This window comes from Oncorhynchus nerka, unplaced genomic scaffold (assembly GCF_034236695.1).
Source record: "Oncorhynchus nerka isolate Pitt River unplaced genomic scaffold, Oner_Uvic_2.0 unplaced_scaffold_1604, whole genome shotgun sequence".
Classification (NCBI taxonomy): Eukaryota; Metazoa; Chordata; class Actinopteri; order Salmoniformes; family Salmonidae; genus Oncorhynchus; species Oncorhynchus nerka.
Window position 1 is genome coordinate 23,214 of NW_027039710.1, and position 14,418 is coordinate 37,631.

Below are 14,418 nucleotides of genomic sequence, written 5' to 3' on the forward strand. Positions count from 1 at the left end.
TACCGCTCAGGAAGGAGACGCGTTCTCTCTCCTAGAGATGAACGTACTTTGGGTCGAAAAGTGCAAATCCATCCCAGAACAACAGCAAAGGACCTTGTGAAGATGCTGGAGGAAACAGGTACAAAATGGTCTATATCCACAGGCAAACGAGTCCTATATCGACATACCCCGAGAGGCCACTCAGCAAGGAAGAAGCTACTGCTCCAAAACCGCCATAAAAAAGCCATACTACAGTTTGGGGACAAAGATCCTAGTTTTTGGAGAAATGTCCTCTGGTCTGATGAAACAAAAATCGAACTGTTTGGCCATAATGACCATTGTTATGTTTGGAGGGAAAAGGGGGAGGCTTTCAAGCCGAAGAACACCATCATGTTGTGGGGGTGCTTTGCTGCAGGAGGGTCTGGTGCACCACTAGAACACCTGGGAAGGACAGTGCAGGGCAAATCGGTTTGCAATTTGAAGTGGTACATATGTGCGACAACCTACTAAATTCACAGTGACAGGTTGCACAAGTAAACAAGAAGCATAGACTATTTCCCTGACGGGAATCGAACCCGGGCCGCGGCGGTGAGAGCGCCGAATCCTAACCACTAGACCACCAGGGAAGGGTACTACAGTGCAAATCGGTTCCCAGTGTGAGCTGGTACATATGTGCGATAACCTTCTATATTCATTGTGACAGGTTGCACAAGTAAACATGTAGCAAAAGAGTAGTTCCCTGACCGGGAATCGAACCCGGGAGCTGGTACGCGGCAGGTGAGAGCGCCGAATCCTAACCACTAGACCACCAGGGAAGGGTACTACAGTGCAATTCGTTTCCCAGTTTGAAATGGTACATATAGTTGAAGTCGTAAGTTTCCATCCACTTAGGCTGGAGTCATTAAAACCTGTTTGTCAACCCCTCCACACATTTCTTGCTAACAAACGATAGTTTTGGCAATCGGTTAGGACATCTACTTTGTGCATGACACAAGTAATTTTTCCAACAATTGTTTACAGAGGGATTATTTCACTTATAATTCACTGTATCACAAATTCAGTGGGCCAGAAGTTTACATACACTAAGTTGGCTGTGCCTTTAAACAGTTTGTAAAATTCCCGAAAATGATGTCATGGCTTTAGAAGCTTCTGATAGGCTAATTGACATCCTTTGAGTCAATTGGAGGTGTACCTGTAGATGTATTTCAAGGCCTACCTTCAAACTCAGTGCCTCTTTGCTTGACTCCATGGGAAAAGCAAAGGAAATCAGCCAAGACCTCAGAAAAAATGTAGACCTCCACAAGTGTGGTTCCTCCTTGGGAGCAATTTCCAAACGCCTGAAGGTACCTCGCTCATCTGTAGAAACAATAGTACGCAAGTATAAACACCATGGTATGACGCAGGCGTCATACCGCTCAGGAAGGAGACGCGTTCTCTCTCCTAGAGATGAACGTACTTTGGGTCGAAAAGTGCAAATCCATCCCAGAACAACAGCAAAGGACCTTGTGAAGATGCTGGAGGAAACAGGTACAAAATGGTCTATATCCACAGGCAAACGAGTCCTATATCGACATACCCCGAGAGGCCACTCAGCAAGGAAGAAGCTACTGCTCCAAAACCGCCATAAAAAAGCCATACTACAGTTTGGGGACAAAGATCCTAGTTTTTGGAGAAATGTCCTCTGGTCTGATGAAACAAAAATCGAACTGTTTGGCCATAATGACCATTGTTATGTTTGGAGGGAAAAGGGGAGGCTTTCAAGCCGAAGAACACCATCATGTTGTGGGGGTGCTTTGCTGCAGGAGGGTCTGGTGCACCACTAGAACACCTGGGAAGGACAGTGCAGGGCAAATCGGTTTGCAATTTGAAGTGGTACATATGTGCGACAACCTACTAAATTCACAGTGACAGGTTGCACAAGTAAACAAGAAGCATAGACTATTTCCCTGACCGGGAATCGAACCCGGGCCGCGGCGGTGAGAGCGCCGAATCCTAACCACTAGACCACCAGGGAAGGGTACTACAGTGCAAATCGGTTCCCAGTGTGAGCTGGTACATATGTGCGATAACCTTCTATATTCATTGTGACAGGTTGCACAAGTAAACATGTAGCAAAAGAGTAGTTCCCTGACCGGGAATCGAACCCGGGCCGCGGCGGTGAGAGCGCCCGAATCCTAACCACTAGACCACCAGGGAAGGGTACTACAGTGCAAATCGGTTCCCAGTGTGAGCTGGTACATATGTGCGATAACCTTCTATATTCATTGTGACAGGTTGCACAAGTAAACATGTAGCAAAAGAGTAGTTCCCTGACCGGGAATCGAACCCGGGCCGCGGCGGTGAGAGCGCCGAATCCTAACCACTAGACCACCAGGGAAGGGTACTACAGTGCAATTCGTTTCCCAGTTTGAAATGGTACATATAGTTGAAGTCGTAAGTTTCCATCCACTTAGGCTGGAGTCATTAAAACCTGTTTGTCAACCCCTCCACACATTTCTTGCTAACAAACGATAGTTTTGGCAATCGGTTAGGACATCTACTTTGTGCATGACACAAGTAATTTTTCCAACAATTGTTTACAGAGGGATTATTTCACTTATAATTCACTGTATCACAAATTCAGTGGGCCAGAAGTTTACATACACTAAGTTGGCTGTGCCTTTAAACAGTTTGTAAAATTCCCGAAAATGATGTCATGGCTTTAGAAGCTTCTGATAGGCTAATTGACATCCTTTGAGTCAATTGGAGGTGTACCTGTAGATGTATTTCAAGGCCTACCTTCAAACTCAGTGCCTCTTTGCTTGACTCCATGGGAAAAGCAAAGGAAATCAGCCAAGACCTCAGAAAAAAATGTAGACCTCCACAAGTGTGGTTCCTCCTTGGGAGCAATTTCCAAACGCCTGAAGGTACCTCGCTCATCTGTAGAAACAATAGTACGCAAGTATAAACACCATGGTATGACGCAGGCGTCATACCGCTCAGGAAGGAGACGCGTTCTCTCTCCTAGAGATGAACGTACTTTGGGTCGAAAAGTGCAAATCCATCCCAGAACAACAGCAAAGGACCTTGTGAAGATGCTGGAGGAAACAGGTACAAAATGGTCTATATCCACAGGCAAACGAGTCCTATATCGACATACCCCGAGAGGCCACTCAGCAAGGAAGAAGCTACTGCTCCAAAACCGCCATAAAAAGCCATACTACAGTTTGGGGACAAAGATCCTAGTTTTTGGAGAAATGTCCTCTGGTCTGATGAAACAAAAATCGAACTGTTTGGCCATAATGACCATTGTTATGTTTGGAGGGAAAAGGGGAGGCTTTCAAGCCGAAGAACACCATCATGTTGTGGGGGTGCTTTGCTGCAGGAGGGTCTGGTGCACCACTAGAACACCTGGGAAGGACAGTGCAGGGCAAATCGGTTTGCAATTTGAAGTGGTACATATGTGCGACAACCTACTAAATTCACAGTGACAGGTTGCACAAGTAAACAAGAAGCATAGACTATTTCCCTGACCGGGAATCGAACCCGGGCCGCGACCACCAGGGAAGGGTACGGTGAGAGCGCCGAATCCTAACCACTAGACCACCAGGGAAGGGTACTACAGTGCAAATCGGTTCCCAGTGTGAGCTGGTACATATGTGCGATAACCTATATTCATTGTGACAGGTTGCACAAGTAAACATGTAGCAAAAGAGTAGTTCCCTGACCGGGAATCGAACCCGGGCCGCGGCGGTGAGAGCGCCGAATCCTAACCACTAGACCACCAGGGAAGGGTACTACAGTGCAATTCGTTTCCCAGTTTGAAATGGTACATATAGTTGAAGTCGTAAGTTTCCATCCACTTAGGCTGGAGTCATTAAAACCTGTTTGTCAACCCCTCCACACATTTCTTGCTAACAAACGATAGTTTTGGCAATCGGTTAGGACATCTACTTTGTGCATGACACAAGTAATTTTTCCAACAATTGTTTACAGAGGGATTATTTCACTTATAATTCACTGTATCACAAATTCAGTGGGCCAGAAGTTTACATACACTAAGTTGGCTGTGCCTTTAAACAGTTTGTAAAATTCCCGAAAATGATGTCATGGCTTTAGAAGCTTCTGATAGGCTAATTGACATCCTTTGAGTCAATTGGAGGTGTACCTGTAGATGTATTTCAAGGCCTACCTTCAAACTCAGTGCCTCTTTGCTTGACTCCATGGGAAAAGCAAAGGAAATCAGCCAAGACCTCAGAAAAAAATGTAGACCTCCACAAGTGTGGTTCCTCCTTGGGAGCAATTTCCAAACGCCTGAAGGTACCTCGCTCATCTGTAGAAACAATAGTACGCAAGTATAAACACCATGGTATGACGCAGGCGTCATACCGCTCAGGAAGGAGACGCGTTCTCTCTCCTAGAGATGAACGTACTTTGGGTCGAAAAGTGCAAATCCATCCCAGAACAACAGCAAAGGACCTTGTGAAGATGCTGGAGGAAACAGGTACAAAATGGTCTATATCCACAGGCAAACGAGTCCTATATCGACATACCCCGAGAGGCCACTCAGCAAGGAAGAAGCTACTGCTCCAAAACCGCCATAAAAAAGCCATACTACAGTTTGGGGACAAAGATCCTAGTTTTTGGAGAAATGTCCTCTGGTCTGATGAAACAAAAATCGAACTGTTTGGCCATAATGACCATTGTTATGTTTGGAGGGAAAAGGGGGAGGCTTTCAAGCCGAAGAACACCATCATGTTGTGGGGGTGCTTTGCTGCAGGAGGGTCTGGTGCACCACTAGAACACCTGGGAAGGACAGTGCAGGGCAAATCGGTTTGCAATTTGAAGTGGTACATATGTGCGACAACCTACTAAATTCACAGTGACAGGTTGCACAAGTAAACAAGAAGCATAGACTATTTCCCTGACCGGGAATCGAACCCGGGCCGCGGCGGTGAGAGCGCCGAATCCTAACCACTAGACCACCAGGGAAGGGTACTACAGTGCAAATCGGTTCCCAGTGTGAGCTGGTACATATGTGCGATAACGTATATTCATTGTGACAGGTTGCACAAGTAAACATGTAGCAAAAGAGTCGTTCCCTGACCGGGAATCGAACCCGGGCCGCGGCGGTGAGAGCGCCGAATCCTAACCACTAGACCACCAGGGAAGGGTACTACAGTGCAAATCGGTTCCCAGTGTGAGCTGGTACATATGTGCGATAACCTATATTCATTGTGACAGGTTGCACAAGTAAACATGTAGCAAAAGAGTAGTTCCCTGACCGGGAATCGAACCCGGGCCGCGGCGGTGAGAGCGCCGAATCCTAACCACTAGACCACCAGGGAAGGGTACTACAGTGCAAATCGGTTCCCAGTGTGAGCTGGTACATATGTGCGATAACCTTCTATATTCATTGTGACAGGTTGCACAAGTAAACATGTAGCAAAAGAGTAGTTCCCTGACCGGGAATCGAACCCGGGCCGCGGCGGTGAGAGCGCCGAATCCTAACCACTAGACCACCAGGGAAGGGTACTACAGTGCAATTCGTTTCCCAGTTTGAAATGGTACATATAGTTGAAGTCGTAAGTTTCCATCCACTTAGGCTGGAGTCATTAAAACCTGTTTGTCAACCCCTCCACACATTTCTTGCTAACAAACGATAGTTTTGGCAATCGGTTAGGACATCTACTTTGTGCATGACACAAGTAATTTTTCCAACAATTGTTTACAGAGGGATTATTTCACTTATAATTCACTGTATCACAAATTCAGTGGGCCAGAAGTTTACATACACTAAGTTGGCTGTGCCTTTAAACAGTTTGTAAAATTCCCGAAAATGATGTCATGGCTTTAGAAGCTTCTGATAGGCTAATTGACATCCTTTGAGTCAATTGGAGGTGTACCTGTAGATGTATTTCAAGGCCTACCTTCAAACTCAGTGCCTCTTTGCTTGACTCCATGGGAAAAGCAAAGGAAATCAGCCAAGACCTCAGAAAAAAATGTAGACCTCCACAAGTGTGGTTCCTCCTTGGGAGCAATTTCCAAACGCCTGAAGGTACCTCGCTCATCTGTAGAAACAATAGTACGCAAGTATAAACACCATGGTATGACGCAGGCGTCATACCGCTCAGGAAGGAGACGCGTTCTCTCTCCTAGAGATGAACGTACTTTGGGTCGAAAAGTGCAAATCCATCCCAGAACAACAGCAAAGGACCTTGTGAAGATGCTGGAGGAAACAGGTACAAAATGGTCTATATCCACAGGCAAACGAGTCCTATATCGACATACCCCGAGAGGCCACTCAGCAAGGAAGAAGCTACTGCTCCAAAACCGCCATAAAAAAGCCATACTACAGTTTGGGGACAAAGATCCTAGTTTTTGGAGAAATGTCCTCTGGTCTGATGAAACAAAAATCGAACTGTTTGGCCATAATGACCATTGTTATGTTTGGAGGGAAAAGGGGAGGCTTTCAAGCCGAAGAACACCATCATGTTGTGGGGGTGCTTTGCTGCAGGAGGGTCTGGTGCACCACTAGAACACCTGGGAAGGACAGTGCAGGGCAAATCGGTTTGCAATTTGAAGTGGTACATATGTGCGACAACCTACTAAATTCACAGTGACAGGTTGCACAAGTAAACAAGAAGCATAGACTATTTCCCTGACCGGGAATCGAGACTGATTTCCACTAGACCACCAGGGAAGGGTCTACAGTGCAAATCGGTTCCCAGTGTGAGCTGGTACATATGTGCGATAACCTATATTCATTGTGACAGGTTGCACAAGTAAACATGTAGCAAAAGCCGACCGGGAATCCTAACCACTAACCACTAGACCACCAGGGAAGGGTACTACAGTGCAAATCGGTTCCCAGTGTGAGCTGGTACATATGTGCGATAACCTTCTATATTCATTGTGACAGGTTGCACAAGTAAACATGTAGCAAAAGAGTAGTTCCCTGACCGGGAATCGAACCCGGGCCGCGGCGGTGAGAGCGCCGAATCCTAACCACTAGACCACCAGGGAAGGGTACTACAGTGCAATTCGTTTCCCAGTTTGAAATGGTACATATAGTTGAAGTCGTAAGTTTCCATCCACTTAGGCTGGAGTCATTAAAACCTGTTTGTCAACCCCTCCACACATTTCTTGCTAACAAACGATAGTTTTGGCAATCGGTTAGGACATCTACTTTGTGCATGACACAAGTAATTTTTCCAACAATTGTTTACAGAGGGATTATTTCACTTATAATTCACTGTATCACAAATTCAGTGGGCCAGAAGTTTACATACACTAAGTTGGCTGTGCCTTTAAACAGTTTGTAAAATTCCCGAAAATGATGTCATGGCTTTAGAAGCTTCTGATAGGCTAATTGACATCCTTTGAGTCAATTGGAGGTGTACCTGTAGATGTATTTCAAGGCCTACCTTCAAACTCAGTGCCTCTTTGCTTGACTCCATGGGAAAAGCAAAGGAAATCAGCCAAGACCTCAGAAAAAAATGTAGACCTCCACAAGTGTGGTTCCTCCTTGGGAGCAATTTCCAAACGCCTGAAGGTACCTCGCTCATCTGTAGAAACAATAGTACGCAAGTATAAACACCATGGTATGACGCAGGCGTCATACCGCTCAGGAAGGAGACGCGTTCTCTCTCCTAGAGATGAACGTACTTTGGGTCGAAAAGTGCAAATCCATCCCAGAACAACAGCAAAGGACCTTGTGAAGATGCTGGAGGAAACAGGTACAAAATGGTCTATATCCACAGGCAAACGAGTCCTATATCGACATACCCCGAGAGGCCACTCAGCAAGGAAGAAGCTACTGCTCCAAAACCGCCATAAAAAAGCCATACTACAGTTTGGGGACAAAGATCCTAGTTTTTGGAGAAATGTCCTCTGGTCTGATGAAACAAAAATCGAACTGTTTGGCCATAATGACCATTGTTATGTTTGGAGGGAAAAGGGGAGGCTTTCAAGCCGAAGAACACCATCATGTTGTGGGGTGCTTTGCTGCAGGAGGGTCTGGTGCACCACTAGAACACCTGGGAAGGACAGTGCAGGGCAAATCGGTTTGCAATTTGAAGTGGTACATATGTGCGACAACCTACTAAATTCACAGTGACAGGTTGCACAAGTAAACAAGAAGCATAGACTATTTCCCTGACCGGGAATCGAACCCGGGCCGCGGCGGTGAGAGCGCCGAATCCTAACCACTAGACCACCAGGGAAGGGTACTACAGTGCAAATCGGTTCCCAGTGTGAGCTGGTACATATGTGCGATAACCTTCTATATTCATTGTGACAGGTTGCACAAGTAAACATGTAGCAAAAGAGTAGTTCCCTGACCGGGAATCGAACCCGGGCTGGTACATATGCCTTCTATATTCATTGGACGGTGAGAGCGCCGAATCCTAACCACTAGACCACCAGGGAAGGGTACTACAGTGCAATTCGTTTCCCAGTTTGAAATGGTACATATAGTTGAAGTCGTAAGTTTCCATCCACTTAGGCTGGAGTCATTAAAACCTGTTTGTCAACCCCTCCACACATTTCTTGCTAACAAACGATAGTTTTGGCAATCGGTTAGGACATCTACTTTGTGCATGACACAAGTCATTTTTCCAACAATTGTTTACAGAGGGATTATTTCACTTATAATTCACTGTATCACAAATTCAGTGGGCCAGAAGTTTACATACACTAAGTTGGCTGTGCCTTTAAACAGTTTGTAAAATTCCCGAAAATGATGTCATGGCTTTAGAAGCTTCTGATAGGCTAATTGACATCCTTTGAGTCAATTGGAGGTGTACCTGTAGATGTATTTCAAGGCCTACCTTCAAACTCAGTGCCTCTTTGCTTGACTCCATGGGAAAAGCAAAGGAAATCAGCCAAGACCTCAGAAAAAAAAATGTAGACCTCCACAAGTGTGGTTCCTCCTTGGGAGCAATTTCCAAACGCCTGAAGGTACCTCGCTCATCTGTAGAAACAATAGTACGCAAGTATAAACACCATGGTATGACGCAGGCGTCATACCGCTCAGGAAGGAGACGCGTTCTCTCTCCTAGAGATGAACGTACTTTGGGTCGAAAAGTGCAAATCCATCCCAGAACAACAGCAAAGGACCTTGTGAAGATGCTGGAGGAAACAGGTACAAAATGGTCTATATCCACAGGCAAACGAGTCCTATATCGACATACCCCGAGAGGCCACTCAGCAAGGAAGAAGCTACTGCTCCAAAACCGCCATAAAAAAGCCATACTACAGTTTGGGGACAAAGATCCTAGTTTTTGGAGAAATGTCCTCTGGTCTGATGAAACAAAAATCGAACTGTTTGGCCATAATGACCATTGTTATGTTTGGAGGGAAAAGGGGAGGCTTTCAAGCCGAAGAACACCATCATGTTGTGGGGGTGCTTTGCTGCAGGAGGGTCTGGTGCACCACTAGAACACCTGGGAAGGACAGTGCAGGGCAAATCGGTTTGCAATTTGAAGTGGTACATATGTGCGACAACCTACTAAATTCACAGTGACAGGTTGCACAAGTAAACAAGAAGCATAGACTATTTCCCTGACCGGGGTAATCGAACCCGGTTGCACAAGCGTAGCAAAAGCGGTGAGAGCGCCGAATCCTAACCACTAGACCACCAGGGAAGGGTACTACAGTGCAAATCGGTTCCCAGTGTGAGCTGGTACATATGTGCGATAACCTTCTATATTCATTGTGACAGGTTGCACAAGTAAACATGTAGCAAAAGAGTAGTTCCCTGACCGGGAATATCGATACCCATTAGGGTTGCACAAGTAAACATGGCGGTAACCTTCCACCAGGGAAGGGTACCCGGGCCGCGGCGGTGAGAGCGCCGAATCCTAACCACTAGACCACCAGGGAAGGGTACTACAGTGCAATTCGTTTCCCAGTTTGAAATGGTACATATAGTTGAAGTCGTAAGTTTCCATCCACTTAGGCTGGAGTCATTAAAACCTGTTTGTCAACCCCTCCACACATTTCTTGCTAACAAACGATAGTTTTGGCAATCGGTTAGGACATCTACTTTGTGCATGACACAAGTAATTTTTCCAACAATTGTTTACAGAGGGATTATTTCACTTATAATTCACTGTATCACAAATTCAGTGGGCCAGAAGTTTACATACACTAAGTTGGCTGTGCCTTTAAACAGTTTGTAAAATTCCCGAAAATGATGTCATGGCTTTAGAAGCTTCTGATAGGCTAATTGACATCCTTTGAGTCAATTGGAGGTGTACCTGTAGATGTATTTCAAGGCCTACCTTCAAACTCAGTGCCTCTTTGCTTGACTCCATGGGAAAAGCAAAGGAAATCAGCCAAGACCTCAGAAAAAAATGTAGACCTCCACAAGTGTGGTTCCTCCTTGGGAGCAATTTCCAAACGCCTGAAGGTACCTCGCTCATCTGTAGAAACAATAGTACGCAAGTATAAACACCATGGTATGACGCAGGCGTCATACCGCTCAGGAAGGAGACGCGTTCTCTCTCCTAGAGATGAACGTACTTTGGGTCGAAAAGTGCAAATCCATCCCAGAACAACAGCAAAGGACCTTGTGAAGATGCTGGAGGAAACAGGTACAAAATGGTCTATATCCACAGGCAAACGAGTCCTATATCGACATACCCCGAGAGGCCACTCAGCAAGGAAGAAGCTACTGCTCCAAAACCGCCATAAAAAAGCCATACTACAGTTTGGGGACAAAGATCCTAGTTTTTGGAGAAATGTCCTCTGGTCTGATGAAACAAAAATCGAACTGTTTGGCCATAATGACCATTGTTATGTTTGGAGGGAAAAGGGGGAGGCTTTCAAGCCGAAGAACACCATCATGTTGTGGGGGTGCTTTGCTGCAGGAGGGTCTGGTGCACCACTAGAACACCTGGGAAGGACAGTGCAGGGCAAATCGGTTTGCAATTTGAAGTGGTACATATGTGCGACAACCTACTAAATTCACAGTGACAGGTTGCACAAGTAAACAAGAAGCATAGACTATTTCCCTGACCGGGAATCGAACCGGGCGGCGGTGAAATCCTAACCACTAGACCACCAGGGAAGGGTACTACAGTGCAAATCGGTTCCCAGTGTGAGCTGGTACATATGTGCGATAACCTATATTCATTGTGACAGGTTGCACAAGTAAACATGTAGCAAAAGAGTAGTTCCCTGACCGGGAATCGAACCCAGGGAAGAGCGCCGAATCCTAACCACTAGACCACCAGGGAAGGGTACTAAGTGCAAATCGGTTCCCAGTGTGAGCTGGTACATATGTGCGATAACCTTCTATATTCATTGTGACAGGTTGCACAAGTAAACATGTAGCAAAAGAGTAGTTCCCTGACCGGGAATCGAACCCGGGCCGCGGCGGTGAGAGCGCCGAATCCTAACCACTAGACCACCAGGGAAGGGTACTACAGTGCAATTCGTTTCCCAGTTTGAAATGGTACATATAGTTGAAGTCGTAAGTTTCCATCCACTTAGGCTGGAGTCATTAAAACCTGTTTGTCAACCCCTCCACACATTTCTTGCTAACAAACGATAGTTTTGGCAATCGGTTAGGACATCTACTTTGTGCATGACACAAGTAATTTTTCCAACAATTGTTTACAGAGGGATTATTTCACTTATAATTCACTGTATCACAAATTCAGTGGGCCAGAAGTTTACATACACTAAGTTGGCTGTGCCTTTAAACAGTTTGTAAAATTCCCGAAAATGATGTCATGGCTTTAGAAGCTTCTGATAGGCTAATTGACATCCTTTGAGTCAATTGGAGGTGTACCTGTAGATGTATTTCAAGGCCTACCTTCAAACTCAGTGCCTCTTTGCTTGACTCCATGGGAAAAGCAAAGGAAATCAGCCAAGACCTCAGAAAAAAATGTAGACCTCCACAAGTGTGGTTCCTCCTTGGGAGCAATTTCCAAACGCCTGAAGGTACCTCGCTCATCTGTAGAAACAATAGTACGCAAGTATAAACACCATGGTATGACGCAGGCGTCATACCGCTCAGGAAGGAGACGCGTTCTCTCTCCTAGAGATGAACGTACTTTGGGTCGAAAAGTGCAAATCCATCCCAGAACAACAGCAAAGGACCTTGTGAAGATGCTGGAGGAAACAGGTACAAAATGGTCTATATCCACAGGCAAACGAGTCCTATATCGACATACCCCGAGAGGCCACTCAGCAAGGAAGAAGCTACTGCTCCAAAACCGCCATAAAAAAGCCATACTACAGTTTGGGGACAAAGATCCTAGTTTTTGGAGAAATGTCCTCTGGTCTGATGAAACAAAAATCGAACTGTTTGGCCATAATGACCATTGTTATGTTTGGAGGGAAAAGGGGAGGCTTTCAAGCCGAAGAACACCATCATGTTGTGGGGGTGCTTTGCTGCAGGAGGGTCTGGTGCACCACTAGAACACCTGGGAAGGACAGTGCAGGGCAAATCGGTTTGCAATTTGAAGTGGTACATATGTGCGACAACCTACTAAATTCACAGTGACAGGTTGCACAAGTAAACAAGAAGCATAGACTATTTCCCTGACCGGGAATCGAACCCGGGCCGCGGCGGTGAGAGCGCCGAATCCTAACCACTAGACCACCAGGGAAGGGTACTACAGTGCAAATCGGTTCCCAGTGTGAGCTGGTACATATGTGCGATAACGTATATTCATTGTGACAGGTTGCACAAGTAAACATGTAGCAAAAGAGTAGTTCCCTGACCGGGAATCGAATCGAACCCGGGCCGCGGCGGTGAGAGCGCCGAATCCTAACCACTAGACCACCAGGGAAGGGTACTACAGTGCAAATCGGTTCCCAGTGTGAGCTGGTACATATGTGCGATAACCTTCTATATTCATTGTGACAGGTTGCACAAGTAAACATGTAGCAAAAGAGTAGTTCCCTGACCGGGAATCGAACCCGGGCCGCGGCGGTGAGAGCGCCGAATCCTAACCACTAGACCACCAGGGAAGGGTACTACAGTGCAATTCGTTTCCCAGTTTGAAATGGTACATATAGTTGAAGTCGTAAGTTTCCATCCACTTAGGCTGGAGTCATTAAAACCTGTTTGTCAACCCCTCCACACATTTCTTGCTAACAAACGATAGTTTTGGCAATCGGTTAGGACATCTACTTTGTGCATGACACAAGTAATTTTTCCAACAATTGTTTACAGAGGGATTATTTCACTTATAATTCACTGTATCACAAATTCAGTGGGCCAGAAGTTTACATACACTAAGTTGGCTGTGCCTTTAAACAGTTTGTAAAATTCCCGAAAATGATGTCATGGCTTTAGAAGCTTCTGATAGGCTAATTGACATCCTTTGAGTCAATTGGAGGTGTACCTGTAGATGTATTTCAAGGCCTACCTTCAAACTCAGTGCCTCTTTGCTTGACTCCATGGGAAAAGCAAAGGAAATCAGCCAAGACCTCAGAAAAAAATGTAGACCTCCACAAGTGTGGTTCCTCCTTGGGAGCAATTTCCAAACGCCTGAAGGTACCTCGCTCATCTGTAGAAACAATAGTACGCAAGTATAAACACCATGGTATGACGCAGGCGTCATACCGCTCAGGAAGGAGACGCGTTCTCTCTCCTAGAGATGAACGTACTTTGGGTCGAAAAGTGCAAATCCATCCCAGAACAACAGCAAAGGACCTTGTGAAGATGCTGGAGGAAACAGGTACAAAATGGTCTATATCCACAGGCAAACGAGTCCTATATCGACATACCCCGAGAGGCCACTCAGCAAGGAAGAAGCTACTGCTCCAAAACCGCCATAAAAAAGCCATACTACAGTTTGGGGACAAAGATCCTAGTTTTTGGAGAAATGTCCTCTGGTCTGATGAAACAAAAATCGAACTGTTTGGCCATAATGACCATTGTTATGTTTGGAGGGAAAAGGGGAGGCTTTCAAGCCGAAGAACACCATCATGTTGTGGGGGTGCTTTGCTGCAGGAGGGTCTGGTGCACCACTAGAACACCTGGGAAGGACAGTGCAGGGCAAATCGGTTTGCAATTTGAAGTGGTACATATGTGCGACAACCTACTAAATTCACAGTGACAGGTTGCACAAGTAAACAAGAAGCATAGACTATTTCCCTGACCGGGAATCGAACCCGGGCCGCGGCGGTGAGAGCGCCGAATCCTAACCACTAGACCACCAGGGAAGGGTACTACAGTGCAAATCGGTTCCCAGTGTGAGCTGGTACATATGTGCGATAACCTATATTCATTGTGACAGGTTGCACAAGTAAACATGTAGCAAAAGAGTAGTTCCCTGACCGGGAATCGAACCCGGGCCGCGGCGGTGAGAGCGCCGAATCCTAACCACTAGACCACCAGGGAAGGGTACTACAGTGCAAATCGGTTCCCAGTGTGAGCTGGTACATATGTGCGATAACCTTCTATATTCATTGTGACAGGTTGCACAAGTAAACATG

General features: G+C 46.0%; 16 non-coding genes across 16 annotated transcripts; all 16 read right to left on the reverse strand.

Annotated features, from left to right (window-relative positions):
• Nucleotides 1-1,921: 1,921 nt before the first annotated feature.
• trnae-cuc (transfer RNA glutamic acid (anticodon CUC)) lies at nucleotides 1,922-1,993 on the reverse strand. Its single transcript has one exon. It is a non-coding gene; the product is annotated as a tRNA-Glu (tRNA).
• A 109-nt stretch (nucleotides 1,994-2,102) lies between these two features.
• On the reverse strand, nucleotides 2,103-2,175 carry trnae-cuc (transfer RNA glutamic acid (anticodon CUC)). Its single transcript has one exon. It is a non-coding gene; the product is annotated as a tRNA-Glu (tRNA).
• Nucleotides 2,176-2,284: 109 nt separating this feature from the next.
• Nucleotides 2,285-2,356, reverse strand: trnae-cuc (transfer RNA glutamic acid (anticodon CUC)). The gene has a single exon. It is a non-coding gene; the product is annotated as a tRNA-Glu (tRNA).
• A 1,321-nt stretch (nucleotides 2,357-3,677) lies between these two features.
• On the reverse strand, nucleotides 3,678-3,749 carry trnae-cuc (transfer RNA glutamic acid (anticodon CUC)). The gene has a single exon. It is a non-coding gene; the product is annotated as a tRNA-Glu (tRNA).
• A 1,129-nt stretch (nucleotides 3,750-4,878) lies between these two features.
• trnae-cuc (transfer RNA glutamic acid (anticodon CUC)) lies at nucleotides 4,879-4,950 on the reverse strand. Its single transcript has one exon. It is a non-coding gene; the product is annotated as a tRNA-Glu (tRNA).
• A 106-nt stretch (nucleotides 4,951-5,056) lies between these two features.
• Nucleotides 5,057-5,128, reverse strand: trnae-cuc (transfer RNA glutamic acid (anticodon CUC)). The gene has a single exon. It is a non-coding gene; the product is annotated as a tRNA-Glu (tRNA).
• Nucleotides 5,129-5,234: 106 nt separating this feature from the next.
• On the reverse strand, nucleotides 5,235-5,306 carry trnae-cuc (transfer RNA glutamic acid (anticodon CUC)). The gene has a single exon. It is a non-coding gene; the product is annotated as a tRNA-Glu (tRNA).
• A 109-nt stretch (nucleotides 5,307-5,415) lies between these two features.
• Nucleotides 5,416-5,487, reverse strand: trnae-cuc (transfer RNA glutamic acid (anticodon CUC)). Its single transcript has one exon. It is a non-coding gene; the product is annotated as a tRNA-Glu (tRNA).
• Nucleotides 5,488-6,912: 1,425 nt separating this feature from the next.
• trnae-cuc (transfer RNA glutamic acid (anticodon CUC)) lies at nucleotides 6,913-6,984 on the reverse strand. Its single transcript has one exon. It is a non-coding gene; the product is annotated as a tRNA-Glu (tRNA).
• Nucleotides 6,985-8,111: 1,127 nt separating this feature from the next.
• trnae-cuc (transfer RNA glutamic acid (anticodon CUC)) lies at nucleotides 8,112-8,183 on the reverse strand. Its single transcript has one exon. It is a non-coding gene; the product is annotated as a tRNA-Glu (tRNA).
• A 3,126-nt stretch (nucleotides 8,184-11,309) lies between these two features.
• Nucleotides 11,310-11,381, reverse strand: trnae-cuc (transfer RNA glutamic acid (anticodon CUC)). The gene has a single exon. It is a non-coding gene; the product is annotated as a tRNA-Glu (tRNA).
• A 1,128-nt stretch (nucleotides 11,382-12,509) lies between these two features.
• trnae-cuc (transfer RNA glutamic acid (anticodon CUC)) lies at nucleotides 12,510-12,581 on the reverse strand. The gene has a single exon. It is a non-coding gene; the product is annotated as a tRNA-Glu (tRNA).
• A 106-nt stretch (nucleotides 12,582-12,687) lies between these two features.
• trnae-cuc (transfer RNA glutamic acid (anticodon CUC)) lies at nucleotides 12,688-12,764 on the reverse strand. Its single transcript has one exon. It is a non-coding gene; the product is annotated as a tRNA-Glu (tRNA).
• A 109-nt stretch (nucleotides 12,765-12,873) lies between these two features.
• Nucleotides 12,874-12,945, reverse strand: trnae-cuc (transfer RNA glutamic acid (anticodon CUC)). The gene has a single exon. It is a non-coding gene; the product is annotated as a tRNA-Glu (tRNA).
• Nucleotides 12,946-14,073: 1,128 nt separating this feature from the next.
• trnae-cuc (transfer RNA glutamic acid (anticodon CUC)) lies at nucleotides 14,074-14,145 on the reverse strand. The gene has a single exon. It is a non-coding gene; the product is annotated as a tRNA-Glu (tRNA).
• A 106-nt stretch (nucleotides 14,146-14,251) lies between these two features.
• Nucleotides 14,252-14,323, reverse strand: trnae-cuc (transfer RNA glutamic acid (anticodon CUC)). The gene has a single exon. It is a non-coding gene; the product is annotated as a tRNA-Glu (tRNA).
• Nucleotides 14,324-14,418: the final 95 nt, after the last annotated feature.